Source organism: Accipiter gentilis, chromosome 2 (genome assembly GCF_929443795.1).
Source record: "Accipiter gentilis chromosome 2, bAccGen1.1, whole genome shotgun sequence".
NCBI classification, from domain to species: domain Eukaryota; kingdom Metazoa; phylum Chordata; class Aves; order Accipitriformes; family Accipitridae; genus Astur; species Astur gentilis.
In genome coordinates this window covers 8,191,754-8,216,037 of record NC_064881.1, presented here as the reverse complement: position 1 = coordinate 8,216,037, position 24,284 = coordinate 8,191,754, and the positions used below count along the sequence as shown (strand labels likewise).

Below are 24,284 nucleotides of genomic sequence, written 5' to 3'. Positions count from 1 at the left end.
TTTTAAGGTCAAAGGCTTTTGGATCTCGCCACTCAAGAGAACAGTCTTCACCACCAACTCATATGCCTCCGGCACCAGGAACACCAAGTGAGGTGTGTGGTTGCTCTCTCATTCTGAACATTCCTCTGAGGTGATAGTCTAGGAGCAAGAGCCACTGAATGTCCTTCTTCAAAGCACAAAAAGCAGTATGTTTTCTTACAGTTGACACTGACAATGAAAAGGGGAACACAGCCATGCACAGAAGCAGCCCAACCTGCTTGGCAATGCTCGTGTTGGAATCAGGATCACCGTTCTTCTTACAGCTTAAGACCAGCAACAGCATCTGGGTTCACAGAAACCATAAGATGGTAGGAATGACTGTAAGTAACAAAGGCTTGCTAAAGCCTGAAAACACAACAAATGAGTTTTGTCAAAAACCAAACACGTTTCTGAATGTGCAGTAGCAGACTGAGCAACTCTGAGAAGCATCTGTCAGGTCAAGCATCCACAAGAAGAACCGTGGAAAGGCAACTGTCAGAAAGGTTCACGTACCTCCCATTCAGAAAGATGAGTAGCTTGTAGCAGTGGGAGAGTGGGAGCAATCAAACGGCAGGCTCTTACCCTGGCTCTACTGCAAGACAGCACAGGGCTTAAAAAGACAGCAGCACTCATGAATCGGTTTCCAAATAAGAAGTGCCAGGATTCTTATGAAAACACTTATTTTTAATACATGGGCTTGCACTGGCCCAGAAGACAGAACAGTAGCAAACCAGAAAAGCAAAATACAAAGGAGAAAAAAGAATGACAGATCTCAATTCAAAAAGAAAAATCCATTAAATCTAGATTTAATGAAAACACTGACAACTCACATTCATGTGACAAATCTTTCAAATTTATTTTGCAGATCAGTCAGGAGCAGAAGAAATGCCATTCCCAAAAATGTTCTTTAGAATGAAAACAAAAACTCAGTTGTAGTAAACTGACAGTTAAAAGCAAAAGCCAAAATGAAATCAGCTGCCCTTTTACATATTTTGCAGCCATCAGAAGCTTTCAATATATTTATCAGTCTTTTCTTCTTCAGCTGAAATTTTGCTTTTCAGCTTTCTTTAATCCTAGCTTTCTACATGCCCCTTCTTGGATCTTAATTGCTCTCATCCCACTTTCAACTCACATTTTGTGTTGCCCTGGAAGAAACATTGCTTGCTTAACAAGAAGAGCCACAAAAGGATTTTTAGCCTATTCTAAAACAACACTGCACTATTTCTAACTTTTTTTCATTAATTACCTTTACAAAGGTCATTAAAAATATATATACAATGTCCTACGTCAAAGGAAATTTAGTCCATCAAAGAAAATGCTAATAGGCATATAGCCAGAATATTAAGATTGCAGAAATTACCACGTTCTCTATGGTTTACATTTCTTTGCATGCATTCACTCATTCAGCATGATTCTTTGCTGCAGCTTCATGACTTAAAGGTAAATTCAGTGCTACAACAATTACTGGGGGTTGGGAGATTTCATCACACAGGACATGACGCCATGGAAAGGATGTGGGTGGGTCACATCACGCATGGGGCAGGGAACAGATTTTTTCTGGGACTGCCTGCATAGGCTCCTCAGTTAGAAGGTGGGTGCCAGGTTTGAAAGCCTGTCAGAGACCATCAGCTCCAGGGAGTACTAATGAGATGTTCTTGGCATCTGGGGGAGGTCTGTAGCTCATTCTGCCTTGCAGAAAGGTTCAGCAGCTGTGGTGTGGGTAGGGTCATTAGTAATGCTGCATTCATGACTCATTTGTGGGTTATTCCCTTAAATACACACACAGAAACAGGAATTTTTGTTTCTCTGGGCTCCAAGTTGGTCAGGACCTTCAACATAAATGTGTGTATCAGTCTGCAAGAAAATTTATCATCTGGCCTTAACATGTTTCTTCCACATCGAGAAAAAGTACTGGTTCCATAGTTACCTACTTGTAGGAACAGGGAATGCATCTCAGAAGAAGAAAAGCCTTCACAACAAGGATATTTCCCAGTTACAACCCATGCAAACAAAGAAGAGCAGCTCAGAAGAGAGCTGGTCAGCCGAACAAAACTGAACAGCGGGAGTTTTAGCAGGGAAGTTCTTTAACTTGAGCTGAAAACTGAAATCTTCCATCAGCAAAATCCAGATGAAGTACTTCATCAAAAGCCAAGTTTAATTCACACAGAAAAAAAGTATCATTTTCAAAGCAGACTGAGTGTTTTTGTTTTGGGATAAGCTACATGTCTCTGGGCTGCTGGAGTACCTCACTGGACTTCTAAGTTGGGTGCCTTGTAGAATGGACTATGGGGCTGCTTTTGGACAAAGCATCATCTCAGCAGTAAATACAACCTTCCCACTGGGCACAGAACCTGCATAGTGGTGACAGACCATGAAAGATGGATCTCTGGGCTGGACAGCCTGACTTACTGGGAGACATGAGGGAAGGGATGAAGTGCTGCAGTAGCTCAGGAAGAAAAAATTAGAATTCAGACTGAGGTGAAAGAAAAACAATGAATTTGGAAATGTCAAAATGTTTCATTTCAATCATTAATTTTTAAATGAAATGTTATTAAGTTTCTGAATGGGAATTTTCAGTTTCAGCTACAGTTTTTTGTTGATCAGTTGTTTCCACAGAAAACAAATACTTTTTGCAAAACATAGCACTGAAAATTAATTTTTTCATTTTTTTCAGTCATGCCAATTTTCTGCTTTTTGAATCAAATTCTATATAAGCTATGCTAGAGTAGAGAAGCACAATGAAGTCTATCTTCATGTTTAATGATATGACAGAGTAAATAAAAATTGGACTGGTCAGTTCTGATGCTTCTTACACTTACAAAGCAATGTGTTTATTTCACTATCAATATTACATGCCTAAAATTCACTAATACTGAATATAAAAGCATGTCTTTTTAAAACAGGGAAAAGTTCCCTGGTTTATTCTCTGTGAAACCCCACAAAAGTAAGAGATGCAAGTCAGGACTGAATTCAAATCCATATGTTCTTAGACTCATAAGTGTCACTGTTAATTGTCTAAAATATGAGTAGTACCTCAAAAATATAACTCTATTTCTGATTTTTTCTCAAAGATAAGACATGCCAAATTGTTGGGGGTTTCTCCTACCCTGACAATGTGGGTTTGGTTCTTTAAAGCTCTGTGTTTTGTATGTTTGAGTTTTTCTTCCTCTCTTTTCATAACAGCTGCTTTTTTCTTTGCCTTGCTTTTGAGAACAGGCTATGCAATTTTTAGAAAATAAGCACTGCAAATGAATCATCAAATGATAGTAGTTAAGCTCCAGCCATTGTGGATGCTCCTACTAAGGGGGAGCACAAGGGTTTACTCAGGCACTCATACTGTATGGGTGGGTGACATTTGGAATGGGCTTTACATACTCAGGAGGTGCCTCTTCTACAGTTACTGCACATTAAGAGTGTTGTGCGGACGAGTGCAAAGCACAGGTGAGCATCGCTCATCGAGTTCATATACTTTTGGTCAACACAAGCTCCTGCAGAGCAATCAAAACCAAAATAACCAGAGGGGAAGGATACCGCCATCTGGAAAAGGCCCAGTGAAATTACACCCTGCCCCCTCAGGAGCCTTGCAGGGGTGTGAACATCAAGGTCACCGTTACTTTAGCTAGGATTGCATGAAAGTAACAGATTCCTTTCAACCCCGCTATATCTTCTCATGGAAAGGGGATTGTAGAGACTTTCTGCAGCCACAAACCTCTCCTTGTATATTTTACAACCAAATCCCGTATCTGGATTTAGCTCAGCATAAGCTAACATAATCTTAAAGTCCTGGTGTATGCAGCAAAGCAAAAAAATCTTATTATGGCAGTAAAATCATGGCTGAGGTAAATATATTCAGCATCTCCACTTTCAGACATTTGTAACCTTCTGAAAAATACTGTCCTTTGGTCTAAGGATTTCACGTCTTGTCAGTCCAAAAGACTACTTAAAAACAAACAAGTAAAAATGCTTGCCAGTTATTTCTGATAATCTGAAATGCTCAGATAGGAAAATAGACTAGGAAATAAGTGTACAAAACACAGAACGTCATAACTTGTTATTATTCAGCCTTGAGAAGCCTTCCCTCTGCAACAAGAGACTAACTTGGCACTTGGATCATGCTAAACCACCTGTGATTGCCCACAGAGATTGCCATGGCAAGTCAGCTCTAGTATCAGCTCTGAAAGTTTTCATGATGTCATTTTTTCCTACTTATGTTGAAGAAGTTACAAAGGAGGTGTATCGACAAAAAGAGAAGCATAGATCTAAATCTGACAAAACCAAATCATTACTTTTAGCAGTGGCCAGTGTTAATCAGGGATGCAGTAGTTAAATACCAAAGGAGACAAATTCATTTCACTGGTAAATAAAATAATGGATGGACTCCCACCTGTTTGGGATTTGAAGCCCTGCAGTGAGAAATGGGCTGACTTATTACTACTCCAATTACAAGTGGGAAACGCGTTTATCCTCAGTCAGCTCACTGAGAAGAAAAGAACAATTCTTGATGTTCAAAACAATCCCTCTTACCAAAACAAGTCACTTTGGGATTAATGCAGAGATGGACTCCATGCCATTTGATAGGGCCTCTGACCATTGCAATCCATGTTCTTAGGACTTTGACCTTCTCTTTGTTGTGTTTTTGTGATACTCTGTATAAATAATTCAAAAAAGGTTCTAGGATGCTGATTCCATATCTTTTTTTTTTCTTTTTTTTCTGTGTTATCATTGTCTCCACTACCCCGATATGCTAAGAAATCCAGTCACCCCACCTTTGCAGACATGCATGTATGTATATATTCAGGCATTTATTTCACTTCTCTGATGCATGTGCAGTTTGATCCTGCCCCAGCGCATGTGCTGGGTGCTTCACCTTCAATAGCTTCTTAGGGAACACACTCAGAGTCAGAGCAGATCCTCTCAGAAGTGAGTTCAGTGGAGCTATGTGAATTTGTGGAGCTGAGAATCTACTGCCTAGATTGTGTGTTACATATTCCTTTCATATGAGAAGGCACAGGTTAGCTGTACTGCCTTCCATTTTGCTATAAAGCCTTCTGTAATGAGGTAGGTTTTTGTTGCATTTTTTGATAACTGTTCCCTCTATTTTCTTTTTAAAAAGGGAGATTTAAAAATAGAATATTAAAAAAAATAATGGTAACAGTACAGTTACAAGTTACAAATGCTGCAGTTTTAGAAGCAACTGTTGTAGGTGCTTCTGCTGAGAATATATGCCAAATAGAAAAACACAATAGTTAAGAAGCCAGTTAATACAGATGCACAGACAGCATGGAACAGAGCCTTATATATCAAAATCCAGCTAAACACCTTAATATATAATGACATTGATGATTCACAAATAGTATGAAAGTGGGTGCTACCACTTTCCAAAACAAAGTCACATTAAACACTCTGTTACTGCAAGGTAGGGGAGGATTAGCTTATTTAAAAATGAAAAAAAAAAAAAAAAGGAAAAAATGAATAAACTGTGAAAAATAAGCTGTGAAAAAAATAGTAAAAGCCCTCTCAAAGCCTGAGCTTCCAGCCTCACTGCTCACGAAACATATGCTAACAAATGTTTTGATACTCAAGGACTGTGTATGAGTGCATGCTGGAGCTTCAATTTAAACGTGTTAACAACATTTAATAACATTTCATAAATTATGTTCCAATCGCTGGTATGTTCTACCAAAACACAAGCAGAAGTACAAGGTAAAGCATAAAGAGCAAAAATATTCGTAATGAATTTTTAACCCCTTGTTAACAGAAGATTCATTAGACTTGGCCAAGCAGACAGCAAGAGGCCCAGGAAGTTTCACTGCTGTGAGGCTGCCAAAGACAAGGAAGTAATAAAAGAAACGCCTCTTCTTTTGGTTTGGGGCTTTGTGAACAAAGCAATAAATTGTTCTTAATTACTGCATTTCAAGACTACCAGAAAAATGTAGATTGGCCCAGTATCTTATAGTCCTCAAGTGAAAATAGATGCATGGAGAGCTAACTACAACATGCAAGCTTTGCTGTCATTTCAGTGGAAAGAAGTTGATAAAAAGAAAAGCAAGGAAAGGAAAAATACCACCAAGAAAAACCAAACATCCTTTTCCCCACCTCCCAAAGTCCTGAGAGCGCCATCCAACTGGATGCCAGTAATTTTGGATAACCGGATCTGATGAAACAAGTTTGTCTGTCTGTAGCTTAGCAAAGACAAGCGTGTTGGTATCAACAAACTGGGATGTAAATAGTAATACCAATGGAATGACCATCACTTTTTTCTCTCTGTTAGGCAGGGCCATAGAGTCCTCTGAAAAAAACAGCATCAAATTCAAGTGCCCTGGACTTGGTTGGTTTCAGAATAGCTAACTCAGGAGTGCTAAAATCAGGTCCTATATCCCCACTCTCCTCCTTTGCATTCTGAACGAGGCAGTGTGCCACAGGACCCACTGCGCCAGTCAACACTTACACCTTTCAAGTATCACTGCTTGAGAAAAGTGAAGTGTTTTGGGCAAATAAAACAGGAGGAAACCAACAGCCCACCTGCTTATGTCAAAGGAACGATACACCCACATCCTGCCCTCTGTGATAAATCTGCATTTCCCCATCTGGCCAAAGGGGCAGCCACCCGCACGGTGCTGACTACCTGCCTGCACACCACGGCTCCACGGTTTCAATCTGCAGTACCATAGTGCATGAAATTAAAGCTTCTGGTCAGCTCCAGATAACCGTGACCATCTAGTAGATTTGGCAGCAGTTTTCAGCTCTCCTTCCATTGTGTAATTTCAAGGTCTTGCAAAACACATGTCAGTGTATGTAAGGGAAATTTGGGTTTCAAGGTCAAATCTTCTCAACAGCTGAGTAGTAAGATGAGATTGACTCATAGGCATAAAGTCTGCCATGAAAGACAACTTCATTTTTAAACATTTTTCCTCAGTTTTGAGCAGGAAATGGCATAGGGATATGGGACTACTAAGGTTTCAGCTAGTGTTATATTATTTCTGTTTCTTTTTTTTCTTCCCAAACTCCCATATTTTCCTAAGCCACGTCTTTAATTGGATGTTCAGACTAATGTGAGAGATGTATTAAAAATATATAAACAGTAGGATCAACAAACAGAGTATATGCAAAATGGTAGATTTTAGAAATATTCCCTTCTAAAATTTCAACTGTTAAATGTGTTTTGGTAGGCAAAGAAGACTGCAGCTTTTTTAAACACAAGGAAATCCAAAGGATTACATCAAATCATGTTACAGACACTGACAGATACAGGCTTTCAAGCAAAACAGCTGTCGTTAAAGCTCCTGTGACTGCTTAGAATACATTGCTACAGTCTCCTAAAAAACAAAACCATGGGGAAAAAAAGAGTACCTTTAATCTATACTTTAGCTTCAGAACAGAGATGCAGCTCCATGTTTCTTCCTTTTCCTACAAATAAACAAAAGCAATATGAACCATTTCTATGCCTGTGGTGATCAGCAAGGGCCAAAAAGCCACAGTATGGCCTCCCACAAGTATACCCCTCTTAGCAGCGACCACAATCTCAGACATACTTTCCTTGGACTGCACTTACTGCTATGTGTCCATATGCATTTTATTTAACATTAAGGTCTTCCAGATACAACATAACTTCCTACCTTCCAAACATTCGCACTACTTGAAATGAGGTCTGTGAGCACTGGGTAAGAAGCCTGAAACAGCATCCGGTATCAATACAGCCGCTAAAATGCTGTTGTGTCATTCCTTTCCTCAGGCGCTCATACAAGCTGTCCCTGCACATCTCCTAGGGCAACAGCAGCCTGCCACAGCCACCAAGGTTTGCCTTGTTCTGTGTGACAACTAGTGCAAATTATTTACTGAGATAATTTGCATGCTCAGTTGCCACCCATGGTCAATGTGCAGCAGTGGCTGAGATAAGAAAGAGCTGCTTAAATCCAAGTGCCACTGGCAGAAGGGGAGAGGAGATGCTTGGGCTTGTAGAGGAGAGCACACACAAGAGCAGCTCCATGCTGGGGAGGGAGGGAGGCCAGCATGCGGGCTGGGCTGACTGTTCTATGGGATGAAAAGCTGAAAAGACAAGAAACCAGTTGGGTCCAGGACACACATAGACATGACTGAAGGTCACAGAGAACTACCTAGAAGGAAGTGTCACCTCTAAACCAGCCTTTTTGCTGAAGTTTTGATTACCCTCATGACCTGAAGGTGACCAACTTTGATCCAATGTTCATGCCATTACATGGCACAGGAAGGAGGACACAGCTAATGATTTTTCTAAACCTCAGCTCTCAAAAGCATTGTTCAGGCCTAGTGTAATCTATCCCTATGTTAGAATAACAGGGTTGCCAACTTGCTTAGTTCCCAATTTTATTTATGGCATAATACTTGCACAGAAATACAGACAAATACACCTTTAAAAGTAGTTTTCACAGGAAATGCAAGACAGATCTAGCTGTACACGTCTTATCAACCTTCCCTGTTCATATCCTGCCCAGAGAATCAGAGTCATTTATTGGGAAGTGTGTGCCTTTTCTCTCTGCCCCCCCAAGGTCAGTATCCTCAAAGCCTTTCTTCTAGTCCTTCCATCTGGCTACTTGGTGAACTCCAGAGGCATTTGCATTGATGGCGCAGGACTTAGCACTAGATCTGTCATATATGGTTAAGCTGCTGCTGGGCTAAGCTCCCTTTTTTATCCTGAGTGGTATTTTCTCTTTGAACTTTAGGAATTTATACGGTGTTTTATCCTTTCAAGTATCTCTACAAATTCTTCATAGGATCTACAGCATAGGCAGCGCCTTTTTATGACAGAAAGACACAGTAGGTTTCCATGCTTTGCAGTCACTGTAATATAGCCCGCTGCTTCACTAAGCCCACTAACATTACATTAATTATTTGGAACAGAGCTTATGGTAAAGAAGTCGTGGTCGTTTGTTCTGATAGTCAAGCACACCATCAAAAGTCTGACTGCCTACAACAAATCAAGAGAGTTTTATAATGCCCTACTACATGCTTTCATGTGTTGAAAGAAAAAAAAAAAAAAATAAAAGCCACAAATTGTGGAGGAATAATTATCTTTCTGCTAGCTTGTTTTTAAAAGTTTTTAAAAGATAGGTAACATTTAAGTGTAAATGCAAATAGCAATGACAATATGGGGCTCCTAGCATATCAGAAATGTAGCATTCCCTATGGAAATAAAGAAGAGCATTGCAATGGGACAAATGAAATATACCCTTTAGCAAAACATGAAGGTATTGTACCTATTCTTTTACCTAAGAAGGATGACTGGCTAATCCTTGGTGCAGCAAAATGTACTAAGTAGGTGCATTTTAAGTTACTAATCTTGTACAACAGTTACTGTGTATCTTTTCTGTGCAAAAAAGTTTCATGCAGTTGTCTTATAACAATTTCAGTCTTAATATGACTAGATTAAATAGGGGTCAGGAAGGAAAAATTAGCCAAGTACCTCTTAGGGTAGACTGATACAGTGTTCACAAACACTGATTGCTTTTAAATCTTCTGTGTCTGTCTAGAGAAACAGGGACTACAAAAGTAATACCTCTAATATTACAGTATTTGACAGTATGTATCACCTTTCTCTGCAGAAGGTTATACAGAGCACGGCGTGATGCAGTTCAACTTCCAATGTGCCTGTCTGCAGGCTTAAAACATACTGTGACTTACTTCCCTCTTTTCAGTGCCAGGACTTAACTGAGGACAAATATATTCCAACCTCAGCAGACTCAGTAATAAAAAGGAAATCAGTCTCCTGTCCGTTGGCATAAACAGATACAGCTTGACCCTGCTACTGTTAACATTGGTCTTCACCCCGTAAAGATCATCTCATGTGAGTTCTTCACGTAAGTAGTCCCGTAAGGTCAAATGAGACCCTTTTCCCAAAGAAGCCTGTGCAAGAGGAGTCCTGCTCTGTCATATTAAGAGAAAAGGAGCTTAGCTGGAGCACGTACTAATTTTCATTAACACAGTACAGTCCTTTTCATCTGATGCTCTGGATGTTTTTTTCTCTTTTCCTTGCTCTCCTTCCTTTCTCCTGGTTTCAGTTCTTTTTTTTTTCTTTCTTTCTAGCTTTCCCTTTTGCATTGTTTTCATTCTCCCTTTGCGTACCATTTTTCTCCATCCCACTTTCCCCTTTTAACAACCCTCCTCCTCCATCCTGTTTTCTTTCACTTTGCCCTCTCCCAGTCCTTTGGAGGACTGCACCTGTGTTTTTCTAATAGTCCCGCCAGAAGCAGCTGAATGCAGATGATAAGAAAACTGATAAAAACCACTTGAAACTTAAGGGCTATGTTCCCCCTAGCCTGCACAAAGGGGAATGGTAGATGTGGGCTAAGGAAACAGGGATTAAATGAGTCAAAACTTGTACAATTCCCACACAGGGGATTTGAATTTCTGTAGTTCCCATTAACTAGTGCACACAACCATTAAACTGCTTGTTCTGGTTATTATTTAAGAAGGGAAAAAATGAGCAGAGTCACATGGTAAACACATCTGAAAGACTAAAAGAATAATAAAAAGTTAATGAAAGCATGTGCACGTCAGACATTATACTCAGACCAAAACACAACCTTCCATTTGACATTCAGAATGCACCAGAAATACCGTTATCATTTCCATAACGAGAGCAAATACTTGCTTCTGAAACCTACAGGAGTTTTTCATCATCTTCTGAAATCTGGGTCCTAAGAAATTACCTCATTATTCTCCCTCTTCAAAACAGTCCTTTCATCGTACTCATTTTGGATGCCTAGCCAGGTAGGTCAGCCCCCACCAAAAGCCTTGGTCCCATCCTTTAAGTCAAAAGACACTCCCTAGGCCTTCTGGCACATTTAACATGCTGGCTTGCAAAATTTCTCTGTGCACTGTGTGCACTTAGAAGCCAGCAACCGCAGTACTTGATTTGGGAGTCACACAGACAGCTGCCATATCTTCAGGTAAAGCGTAAAGGGATTACATTAGATCTGGTAAATATAATTTATTTCCAGGATTTGAGAAAAGATTTTTCTTATCCCAATAATTCCTGCTAATCTAACTTAAGGATCCTAGAGACACAAAGCTGTATCTCTGCTTTTATACTGAGGGTACCCAGAGCTCTTTACAGAGTTTTTCCAAAAATCATAGATCCCTATGGTTTACCCTATCAGGTAAAGGAAAACTGTGTCCACAAGACCTTCCAGAATTTTAAGAAGAGCCCGAGGCAATTTCCAGGTCAGTATGCAATGCTATTCATCCTGCAATCTACTAGTACTGTCTCCTAGTAAGGAGAGCTGGATCTTCAATGAAGATACCTGTGTGCCCTGAGACAGCAAGGCCAGGCAATTCTCCAGCACCATATTGATAAAATTAGGGAAATGGGCTCAAAGGAAATAGGCTTCTGCAATCAAATCCACCTGTAGACAAGTTCAAGTCACCTAGCTTTTCTATGTTCCTTCTGTAGAGATGCAACTAATGTTGGGTCTTCAAAAGACTTATGAGTGTTTAATTATCAATTATCATATGGCCTGCATACATGTTGCCTGACTGCCATCCATGGAAGGGGTTTAGCATTTACTCGCTAGCTAACTACACACAAAGATTTTGGAAGCTACGACCCACAGAGAAAGTTTTGTTATGTTCTGTACTGGTAACTGATTTCCATGCAACTCTTGCTCAGTGAAGTATTTCATACTTCAAAACATAATTCAAAACAAAAAGCATGGCATGCACAGATTTCCACTGATCTCAAGCTGTACTAGTAAATGTGTTGGTAGAATGTGAGCTGGTAGCAATCTTCAAGTGGTTTGTAAGGGTATTCACTGCAGTAAAGTGTCATTTTCCACATTCCCAGTTGTAGTAACAAGAGTGCCTGGATTCAAAAGACTAAATAGCCTCCCTTGTTTATTATATAATCTGCAAAAATGCAAGCAGAGAGCAACAACGAAAGAACAGATCCTTCCTCTGAGCACTCTGACATGCCCCCTCCCCAAAATAAGTCTCTCTTCAGGCTCATCACTTTAGTACTCAGCCTTCTGCTTTAGCAACTTTTTTCAAATTGCAAAGATCCCTATTTATTATACCCATACATACAATTATCTACATCTACACGTATGTATATGCTTTGCTGGCTGCCCACATTCAGGGCCATCTGTTAGGCTGGCACTCTGCCCACCAAGAAGTTGGTCGGTCCATTTCACTAAAGCCTAACTGTCAAGCCGTGATGGGCTTTGGTGGGCAGCCAAGAGCCCTTCTTTCTCCAGGGAGGCAAGCCTCCCAGCGCAACTCAAGTTTGTGTTGCACACCACATGACCACGCTCATTGACAGGCATGCCAAAGCAAAGAAGATTTCAAAGAGGAAAGAAAAGAGGAAAGCTGACTGGTACTTCAGCCTGTGATCAAGACCTACTTTGTGGCGGTGATTACCGTGGACAATGCTTCTGTGGCTAAGCACAGGCCAAACCATCATTTAACTTTAACTCTGGCACCAACCAAGTACAACAGCACAATTGTGAGAAAACTCAATAGATGTAAATAGCCACTACACAGGGCAATTCTGCAAGGCATAAGGGCATATACAGATGGCCTGCAAAAGGCAGCTCCTTTCACTCATGTACAGACTTGGTGAGGAACTGTATTTGCCCACGAACCAGGGTGAAGACCAGGACAACATGCATCAGGTCGTCAATTCAGCTCAGATCCTTCCAGAAAGATTGTCCTACCATGTTGCTCACACTGTTCTCTCTTACACTTCTGATTAAAGCTGATCTTTCCTCTTCTCCTTGCACTGTTTCACCTTCATCACTTGAAGACAGAGGTGGGTTGTGGTTTACTTTTGGGTTTTAATCTTTTAATGGTAATAGTCACATTCCAGAAAACATTGTGTCATCATCTACTTTTCTTTTTCTCCAGTCCCCTGTGGACCCAGCCACTAGGAGGCTGCTTTGGGACCACTCATGTGGCTCTTCCTCCTGCATGGAGCCAGCTCACCCATCCTGCCTGGTATCAAGCGTGGTGCAAACATAGTCCCACCTTCCTGCACAAACCAAGATGAACAGTTCAACATGGTCTCACTGTTCAACAGATCCATTCACCCATAAGAATGACAAGCAAATTTTGGCACTAAATCAGCAGCTCCTCTCTTCCCCTGGAAAGCCAAAGGGCAAAAATATATCAGGCTTTTATTTAAACTAACGTGGTCAAACTTCATTGTGGAGGAGTTTTACCAGTTAAACAGGCCTCAGCTCACACCCGCCCTGTGAGGAGTCTGCGACCAGGAATAAGTTCCGGCTGAACTTTTGAAAAGCCGTTGATAACACCGGAAGATTTCCGTTCCCCTGTTAATTTTCATCATGTCAGAAAAATCTTACGTTATGATTCTTACATCACAAAACAGTTTATAGAAGTCGCTGTCACATCACATTTTAATTGCTGTTACCTCTTTAGACAACAAAGCCCAGGCAGAGCTTGTCAGCACCAAGAGAAAAGAAAAGGAAGTATGCTTCTGAAGTCTGAATTTCATTTTAAGCAAAATAAGCAGAGGCATCCAGACCACTACATGAGGAAATTCCACATGAATCTTCTACTTCATTTTTGTAGCTCTCCACCCCTGGCTCTTCTGACATCTCTTCTAGCTAAGAAGATTAAAAAAGTCCAAATCATTTGAGATACTGCATTGCTTCTTGGCATCAATCTGGTAGAGGATTTAACTGAAAAGAGCCTTTATTTTTGTACTTTGTACATTATAGGATGGAATTCTGTTAAGTTGTAATCTCTTTTGAACAATTATAACAATCTCTGTATTTCCCTTTACAGGCTATTCTGGCTACACAGAGCATCCTTATACAAATGCAGCCTCTGCACAATAAAAGATACAGGATTTCCCTCTGGGTCCTTGTGGCATACACACAGGTATGTGAACTGTCAGTGGTACTTCTCATATAATCAGTATAAATGTAGTGGATACAGGAGGAGACGATGACATCACACAGTTAATGGTAAAGTTTTGAATAGCACACAGGAACAACATAAAATAATTATATTCCCTAGCAGGAGTTGTAGCTATGCCGTGGATAGGTAGTACTGTTGCAATCCCTTTTCTCTTCACTGTGAAGAAGAAAATACACCAGGGCTGGATTTATGTCATCATAAATGAGAGAAGGATTTAGCCCATACATTTCAGTCCTGGCTATCTTAAGTAGTGGGGCAAAACCCTGGCTCTGCCGAAGTCAACAGCAAAATGCTATTGATTTCCAGGGGGCATGATAGCACCTTGAGACTTCATGATGTTCCAATTCTACACCAACTAAACCCAAACAAGAGGTATTTGGAAGCTTTTCTTAGATCTCTATCTCTCTAGAGTTGAGATGGGTTTCTCTGGAGATTTCCGGTTCTGGTATCACTTTATTCATCAGTGCAACTAGTCTCACATTTTTTGATCTCCACATCAGGACACACAGGCCACAGAAGTTTACAAGTTTGTGCAAGTGGCTTTGCATTTCATCTCAGTTGCTGAGACTACTAAACCCTCTGCTCCCTGCGTTGATTTCTGCACATGTGACATTCTAGATATCTATACAGCTAGAGAGGTACAATAGGTATATCTGATATCTTAAAGACAAATAAAGCATTTACACTTTAATTGGAATCGGTATAATTTAGATCTAAACTGGCACATCTTTCCTGCGTGTTTTCTGATATGTCTTTATTGCAACAGTTTCCAAACTTAAGGGTACGTGAGAAGACAGAAGCTTTTTCTGCAAGACCATTAACAGACACACACCCCACCCTGAAACCAGTGCTAACATCTGTGGTGATCACAAAATGGTGACTGGATACGTTCATGACATGTAAAAATATACAGATCAATAATGTTCTACTACAAATTTCAAATAAAAACCTCATGCACTTTTTTCCAAACACAGTCTCTCTAGTAGCTTTTGTAATGAAGTAGGAGAGACAGCCATTGCATTACACTCTTCCAGGCTATTCCGAGTGCCCCCCTACACATTTGGCCCCCCAGCACCCCTCCCTGTTTTCAGCAAAAGTGTCATTCTTGTGCTGTTTGTGTAAGTGGACAGAATTTTGAGCATCTGCTCCCAAATTATTATAAATCAAGGAACTTTCATGCTCCGTTAGCTTGAGAAGATGGTGTTATTAATGATCACTATTCAAGGAAGTTCAGCGTGTCTAAGTGAAGACATCTCTGATGTAAGGCTTTGTTTTGTTTCTGAAAACAGCTGAGTGAGCCATCTTCGTTCTCACTGTTTAACATATTTCTGAGGCTACCACCTCTGAGAAATTTCAATTATTTTCCTTAGCTTAGCAGTAACATCAGCTTCCTCTGGAATCAGAAACAACACTGTCATTCCACGGCAACTCTCATAAAAGTCATTTGGCGTAGACAAATATTGGGGCCTGTGAAGATGCAAAGCTGCTTTTACAACTCTACTCATTATCCAGTTTCAGAAGTCTGAAAAAGCTGGTACAAATCTACAACGCGGAACGTGAAAATGTAAGTATTAGGTCATATTACTACTGGATTTGAAACAATGCAAGAAATGAACGTGCATGGCCAGGCAGACCCAATTTGCTTGGCAAGTTAATACGCTGTGATTTCCCACGTGATCCTAACCAACAGCCTTTTATTTCAATAGAAGCAGGACCAACTCTGCAAAGAAAAGGCATCCCAGAGTCAGAGGACTAATTATGTGAGTTTTCTGCCTGCTAGTTACTTGCCTAGGTGCACAATGAGTGCAATGCACCCCGTGGGTAACTACCACATAATACCAAATTTAAAGATAAGAGGTCTGACTCATCACTCCATTGCACCAGTTTTGTGCCTACGGGGCTCCATGTTCTTCCATGGTGACTCAGTCCCAAGACTCCCCTCTCTCCAGGAAAAACATGACAAGTCATGCAGTACATGTCAGACTTACCCATCAACTATAACCCTCATTTGCACGGCAAAACTAATTGGAATGTAACATTCCATACCACTTAGATTTTGCTGTTATGCCTAGAGATAGGAACATATATAATTAATGTAAAGAGCAGCAGTTTAAAACACAGTCATTAGAATTAACCCTGTGACACCTGGCAACACACTTCAGGAGCCCTGTTTAAGAAAACAGTCCTTGACAAATGTTAACAGTGTGAATACGTGCAAGCTAAGATCAACAGCACAGAATTAAGGAGATTAGTCACTGGAACAAAAAGTTTCTCCAGAATAGTTCTCATTCCAGGATTGCTGCCTTCACTTTCCTAACCCAAAGCTGCCGAAAGAGAAGAAAGAAACTTTTTGGACAACTGTAAGATAGGCATTGAATATTCCTTCTCAAAAGACACGCTGTGTTTATGACAGCTATTTTTGGCTTTCAGCTATATAAATATAAAACACCATGAGGCCGATTTTCTTCTCACAGTTTCATGTCAGTACATATTCATTGATTTCAGTGCAATTACATCTGATTTGCCTGGCATGGAAGTTAGACAGATCAGTGCTGACCCTTATAGGCAATTCTGAATAGACTTACACTGGGCAAAATGGATAGGAGGAGATAACCTATTCTACAGTCTCTGACAGCATACAACTGTAGAAATCAAGGAAATCATTAATAACGGACTAAATCTCCAAAAGCCAAACAACAACAACAAAAAAAATCCATCCTTTACCTTCCTCTAAACCTTAATAGATTGCCATCCAGCAGCTTACCATAATGTACTTTGCAGGGTTTTTTTCCTGGTTTTTCATTGTTGGATCAGTAGGTTACCCTAGCACGCAGAGATCACAACCACACATTTGTTTTCAGGGTTGGGTCCTGAGGTACTTCCCAGAGAGAGCTGAATCTGCCATGGTTGAGCCTGCACAGTTTCACCATCCTGGGCATCAGTGCACACAACCAGGAACACACCGAAAACTGCTTGTGGAAATGATTACACACCATTGAGGAGCCACATATACTGAGTATTAAATGCATTAATTATCTACCTGCCTGCGATCACAGTGTGCACACATATATAATTTTGCATTAGTACTACCACTGCAAGACTACAGCACCTCATTCTGATTACAGTTATATCTCATGGAGAGGTCAAGTCAGGAGCTGATATTTTATGTGTGACTTTTTATAGGAAGGAAAGATTTATTTTTAGGCATGCAGTTCTTTGAATTTTAACTTTGTCTTGTGATAAAGAAAAAAATAATCCACATAAAACCACAAAGACATCTAGTGCATTAAATACCGACTTTGAATAAATATGGGAATTTGACTGGTGACTGCAACAGGAACGTGAAACCCAAAAATGTGTCAGTAGGATCGTTCTCTTTTGAGGAGCAATATAAAGACATGAACTTAAAATAGACATGGCATTGGCTTTTATCTCTCATGCTCACTTACCCTTTGACAATCAGAAACCAGCATGCCTTAAAAATCTAGCACTCGCTACTCTCTAGTTGCCATCATTTTATTAGCGAATAGATGTCCGGTTGTGCACGCGTTCATAGGTGTGAGAGACAACCTGACATTCAGGTAAAAGTTACGGAAACAGCTCCATAGCTGTGATAGGGTTAAACCACAGAATCTGTGCCTTTACCCCCCATTGTTATTAAACTACTTCTGTAGCCCAACAACCAGGGGAAGAGCAGAGGTACAGTGCTGAGAAGTGAACACTAAGTTACAAAACTTTGAACGTGACACAATATATTGAATGCCTACAAGCACCAACTTTGCAATACTGCTTCTTCCTTGGGGAACCTCTCATTTTGACATCTTCTGGGCTACCAGTTACTGTCGAGGATTATCAGACAACATTGACTTCCACCAACGTTTAAAGCACTACCTCAAACATCGCCCGTGCTGGGAAGCCGATCCCGTGAATCAGTACCAGATTCAGCTGACCACCGCAGTCGCCAGCAATCTTTAATTTTAGATGGTAGCTACTCTTCAGCACGGGAGCCTAGTACAAGCTAGTTTGGCAGCGATGACTAAGATTTTCACCGCCAATCACCAAACTTTGCCAACGACTCGGCGAACGCACAGGTAAAGGCGGCGCTGCTGCGTTACGGGGCGCCGTCCTTTCGGCCCTTTTCCCTCGGCCGGCTGCAAGACGTGACAGCAGCCAAACAGGGACAGCCGGGAACCCACCGAGTCCCCTTTTTTGTGCCGAGGGACCCACGGACCTGCTGCACGGAGCGGCTGGGTGGGTCGCTGGGAGATAGCCCGCCCCTCTCACACGCCTGTGCACACTCACCCACACCTGACAGGACACCGAGCGCCTCAGCAGGCAGCGCGAACCCGCCCTGAGGACAAGCGGGAGCGCGGTACGACCCCACCGGGGGGGGGGGGGGGGGGGGGGGTCGGGAGGGAAGGCGGGCGGGGGGGGGGGCGCCGGGCCGGCGCCCCCCCCCCCGCCCGCCTTCCCCCCGACACCCCCCCCCCCCCCGGACACAGGCTCCCCCGCGGCGCTGAAGGGGGGGAACCCCGGGTGCCCCCCGCCCGCTGCCCCACACAGGTAAAGGGCAACAGGCGGCGCCCCCCGCCCGGCACCACGCACCCGCTGCCCCGGCCGGGATCGCTACCTCAGGAAGGCTCTGTGAGCTCCCACCGCCGGCGCCGCCGCCTGCTCCCGCCGCCGGGGCGGATCAGCTGATATTTACCTGTGAGGTAATGCACGCTCCGTAAGGTCACCGTGCACCCGCCGGCACACGGTGCCAGGCAGGAGGGACGCCGGGAGCGGGAGTCGTTCCTCCTCCTCCTCCTCCTACTCCTACTCCTCCTCCGCCGGCGCCGCCGCCGCCACCACCACCACCGCCGCCGCCGCCGCGCACGGCGCCGGAGCGGGGCGGCCGCGCCGCGCAGAGGCAGAGGCGGCCGCTGCCGCTGCAGCTCCTGGCACATGCTGCAGGTGTCAGCGCAGGAGCTGCCCCGCCGCCCGCCCGCCGCGCCCGCCCCCCCCCCGAGGTACGCATGCGCGACCGCCCCACCGCGCCGGCGCGAAGCTTCTGCGCCTGCGCCCTGTCGTGGCTGAAGCCGCCGCGAAGCCGTTGCCCGGCGTCGGCTCTCCCCTCGGGGGGCGCTTCCCCGCCAGCACCGCCGCGCGCGCGGGGGCGGGGGGGCGGCGGGAGGGATGACGTAGTGGGGTGTGAGGCAGGGGCGAGGCCAGGCGGCGGGCGGGGGCCGCGGGGCGGCAGCCCCCTCCGCCCCGCCCCGAGCCCCCCGGTGGGGCGCGGCTCTGGGGGGGGGGGGGGGGAAGGATGCGGGCGCGACCCCCCCTCCCCCCCCGCTCTCCCGGGGTGGCGGGCGGGCCAGAGGAGCGGCAGGCGGCAGGGATGATGTCATCCTGTTCTGCCGTGGCGGGGCGGGGCGGCGGGTCTCCCCGGGGGCGGGCGGGGGGCACCGACACGTGTGAAACCTCTGGCGCTGAGAAACCCGCACGCTGGGAAACGCGGTTCTCCGCGGGGGGGGGGGGGGAAGTGCCGCGGCCGGTGCGGGGGGCGATCGGAGCGATCGAGAAAGCGTCCTAAAGGCGGGCGGTGGTCCGGGGAGCCGTGTTCCGTAGGCGCAAGAAGCCCCCCCACCCCCCCCGGCACGGCCGGTCCTCGGCAGCCCGGCGCCTAAGCGGCGGGGCGCAGAGGTGACCGCAACTTTCGCACCGTCACATAGGGCGCGGTGACGTATTGGGGAAAGAACATTTTTATTTACGCCCCCGTTTAAAGCCTTTCCTCGGGGGTTGGATTCTGCAGGCGTGAGGGGCTGTGTACGTGCCGGGCTGTAACACGGAGCGCTGCTGAAAACCGGGGGGGGGGGGGGGGGGGGGAGCCTTCCGTGCGCAGGAGGTAGCCCGGCTATAGAAAGGGACGAGCAACAAAAGCTGCTGCTGATCCTGCGGCTCTCAAAATTAGCACGTTTAGGTCTGGTGAAGGAATTGAATTGTCTCTAGTGCCAAAGTTCCGTGACCCGCTTTTTTCCCAGCTCTGGTCAGATCAACCGTGGGGATTAACTACGTAGGTTTAGCGCGCAGGTACCCGAGAAGAAAATTCAGCACGTTTCGGGGAAGCAGCCTCATGTTTTGTTTCATCCAGCACGTATTACCTGAAAATAAGGAGACCCTTTTTTTGCATTGGAAATGCAATGCACAGGCTTTCAAACAACACAATCTGGAAGTTGGGTGGGTTTTTTTCTCTTCAGCTTTCGTGAATTTTCCCATCCACCTATGAAAACAATTAACGGTATGTGTAACCATTCAGCCACAATACTTAACCTTGAGCTCGGATAACACTTAAGGCCCCGGATCCTGCTCATCACGTGGTGTCAGGAGGGCTCAAGGCTTTTGGGGTGCTGCTGCATCGGTCCCGTGTCGTGACTGATGCTTTGACTAATCTGAAAACAACGTGAGGAGACCCCAGCTCTGAGTGGGGAAAAGAAGCAGAAAAGTGAAAAGGGGGGAGGTTTGATCATGCTGGAGGCTCAAGTGTGCCTTGTTAGATAGCTAGGGCATTACACTATCCAACTGCTTGCAATATTTTCGAATCTAATAATTCTCATCTAAAAAGCAGTCTGAGGGGTTGAGCACAGGAGAAAGGCATTGCACAGACAAGGCTGGATTCTCGCACCGATGCCCTGTTACACCACTTTGCAGATACCAGCCTCCTCGCCCTGCTGAAGCAGTGGGAAACAGAGGTGAGAAGAGGATGAGAATGCGATTCAGGCATAGTAGATACCCCAGAGAGTGGCCTGATGGTACCCTCTGGCTTGGTAAGATGGACCAGAAATGTGGGAGGGATGGAATGCGTAAGAGGTGACAAAACACCTGAAGTAAGGTGTGAGGTTGGGGACAGGGAGGTTGAAATGGGAGCTTGAAATTAGGTGAGGTGGGTGATGGGAAGCCCGCAGGGAATTCTGTGTGTCTGCAGATTATACCAGTTATGGAAGTTGATTATGATCACCAGAGTACAGTAGAAAAACATGGGGGAAAGGCAGCGTCACAGAGGATGAAATGTGTGAGCATGCAACAAGGGATTCTGTCACTCCAATGATGAAGTAAGGGGAGATTGCATTTAAAGAGGGACATTTAAGTGACAGTAACAGTACTGAAAGGGAAGAGTAACATAAAGGAGATCAGACCACAGCAGAACCTGTCCTTAAAATCTGTTCCCAGCTTGCAAGAGAATATGCCAAGAGATGATACTAAGTAGGGATCCAGTTAGGACGTTAATGGGGCTGAGGATGTTCATGGCTCTCTGGGCTGCTAACAGGGACAGCTGCTATAAATTATTGCTTCTGAGGCTTTGACGGGGAGTGTTGCTTTCTTTCTTGACATCATGGCCTAAATTCATCACTGTTTTAACACGGCACTAAATTATTTGCACTTATAGGCAGTTTCAACATGATGAACCCTAATCTTTTATTCTCTAGAACATGCCCTTCCAAGGCTAAGTGGCCAAGGGACTCCCCAGTCTGTGGGTCACAGACCTGGCTGTGATGGTCTTTGCATGGCAGGAGAGGTAATGTTTTCAAGGGGGACAGAGACCAGAGTTAGCTGGCTGCTTTTCAACAAACTGTCGTCACATAGAAGGCAGAATTCCCATAGAAAAGTGCTTTGATTCCTGCCAGAGCACCACAGGAAGAGGACGTCAGGGCTTTATGCTGCTCTAGGTGTTGTTAGCAGTCTTGGGACAGACAAGCGTACCCACCTGCCAGAGCTGCTGCCACATCAGGAAGGTTATTTTGTTTAGGGTGCACCGTACGTCAGCGTATTCTAAGTGAAGTTTTCCTCAAATGTCCAGTTTGCAGGAAAACAATGTGTGTGTTGGGTTTGCTTGAAATGGATGAAAACTAAATGAAAACCCAAACCAAAAGTGGAAGCCTCTGCTAAGTGAAAATCCTGCTTTTCAGCGAGTCTCATGGAGATGCTGATGGTACAAATTCAAGTGCAGAATTGCAGAATTGTTACGGGGCAGCCCGAGTGTTGCCTGTGACTGTGAGATTTATTTCGGACATCTGTAGCTTGCAGGAGGGGCATTGGCCTGTGTCTACCAGAGCAGGCTTCTTTCTGCAATCAAAGACCTGAAAACTCTTGTCCCTCATTAATTCTTGTACCTGCAAAGCAACACACTCCATTGGCTGATCCTTTATACATATCTTGGGGAGCAGTTCCTCCAGAAGCTGCCTCTTCATGCCCCTGTATGTAGATGCATTTGGATTATCTCACAAGACAGAAAATATTCTGAAGTCTGTTAGCTTCATCTGGGCTTGTCGTCAACACTACTCAAGTGCAAACATTAATCAAATTAAAGGTTCATTCCAGCCAGGCGTAAGGTCAAGCTCCTAATTACAAGGCTGGAAAACAAGAATGATGGGGAGTCATTTAAACTTAAAATGTAATTCTAGGGCAAACTTAACAACAGTTTCTTCCTTAGCTGCCCTATTATCTTTCACCTTGAGTTTTTAAGATGTCTCATCCATAAAAAAACAGGAGTCTAATTTGCACCTATACTGTGTGGCTTGGCTTGTTCCCTTCCAGCGCAAGGGAAGTGTCTCAGGTATGGCCACCTGTGGTTTTGTTTGAAGTTCAAGGTAGTTCCTGCACTCCTGACCCATCTTTCTGTCGCACCTTCTAAGCAAGCTGTCCTATCGCACGTTGACCAGCTCTTCTTTCCAGCCAGCAGTTGACAAACCCTTTACTGGCTTTCCTATACTTTACATCTAATAACATTAAAAACTATGAGCTCTGTAACAGTCCTCTCAAGTTTTCCATGCATACCCGATTTCCACTTGGGTAACATAAATGGCTCTCTAACAATGAAGATGACAGACATGATAACGACACATTTTGACCAAGCAGCCCTACCACCATTTGGTGTCAGCTTCTGGGGTTCCTAATTTGACATCCCCGCTGTTGCTGAAGAATGAGAGAAGATCACGCCTCCTAAGAGAGTGTGAGGAGAGCAGGAATCACACTAGACAGTGCTGATCTTGATGTCACTGTTAACAAATCTAATCTTTCCCTAGTTTATCTATCACTGTGCCAACTAGGCATCATTTTGTATGATTAAGTGCCTGTGAAATCAAATAATAAACTGAATTTGTTCCGTTTGGGTACATTATCCAAACTGGACTTCTGGGTACATGATCATTACTGTGATCTTTAACTTGTCGGAAATGCCAGAATACAGATAATAGTAAAAATACTGACACTGTATGCTAGTGGTTTCCTTGACTCATTACAGGACAGCGAATAAAGTCCATACTTCACTCTGGGAAAATGCAGCACTTAACACTGAGATGTCGCAGAAAGAAACAGGATTTCTGCTATACAGACGTAAAAGGATTTTAGTGGGTAGTGTGCTGGCAGAGAACTACAAAAGACTTAGTACACTGTGTTATTGTAATTTTTTTTGTAATAATTTTATTTATTTGCTCCTCAGAAGAAGGAGACGGTGTCAACTGTTTAGCACCAGATTAGATATGTAACTCTGGGCTTTCTTAACGACCTGGAAGTTAGAATTGTGATTAAGTCTGTTACTAAATTAGTACCTTTGTGATAGCTGCATGAGTTTTATTCAGAATATGATAGCAGTCCCAGAGAGGTCACCCTATACCAGAAATACATTGCAACAGACGTTTATTTCCTCGCAAAATAAGGGGACTCTTCACATCTAACACTTCTAAAGCACCTTCTGAGAGTATTGCTTACTCTACTCCAAGAGTTTAAAACCTTTTTAGCAGTGAGTGTTACTAGCCATTACTCATAACTGGTGAAACCAGGAGACATCTGCCTTCCCTTGGTTTCATCCTGCCATTGTGTGACTGCTTCTCAGCCGAGCTCCAGTGGCCCCCCACCTTTGCCGTACAAGTCCAGCCTGTCTACCAGAGAAAATAATGGGCTTGAAGGGAATGTGAGAGGAGCACAACTGTTTTAGAGAGAAAGATGGACAAATGCATACAGTGGGAGGCTGTGATGATGCAGAGTGATTTTTCACCAAATTACATTCTTTCAAACAATCGGATTTTGGGTTATCTGAGGATGAAACTGTAAAGGTCACCAGTTAAAACAGTAAAAGATTTAATTCCCTTTTAGTTTTTATCTTCAATAAATAATACAGTCTAGCAGTGGCATTCATCTTTTGAGAGAGCGAAAACATTGTGCTAAATAGTTATTGTCAGCCAACGTATGCAAGTTTATGACTGTTATTTGCATTAATATAGTGTATGGTGTATTACTGTGCTGTTGTGCTCTACATCTTGCAAATGCAAAAGCTTTAACTGTCGTGGTTTAACCCCAGCCAGCAACTACGCACC

General features: G+C 43.7%; 1 protein-coding gene across 3 annotated transcripts in view; it reads right to left on the bottom strand.

Annotated features, from left to right (window-relative positions):
- Positions 1-18,775, bottom strand: part of DTNA (dystrobrevin alpha) — a 233,951-nt gene extending 215,176 nt beyond the window's left edge. For 2 of the 3 annotated variants that reach the window (XM_049821425.1, XM_049821415.1), the window contains exon 1: positions 18,641-18,775. The gene's annotated coding sequence lies outside the window, so the exon portion shown is untranslated. Of the gene's footprint in view, positions 1-7,368; positions 7,387-18,640 lie in introns of those variants that run through there. The other variant, XM_049821434.1, reaches the window with a different exon arrangement.
- Positions 18,776-24,284: the final 5,509 nt, after the last annotated feature.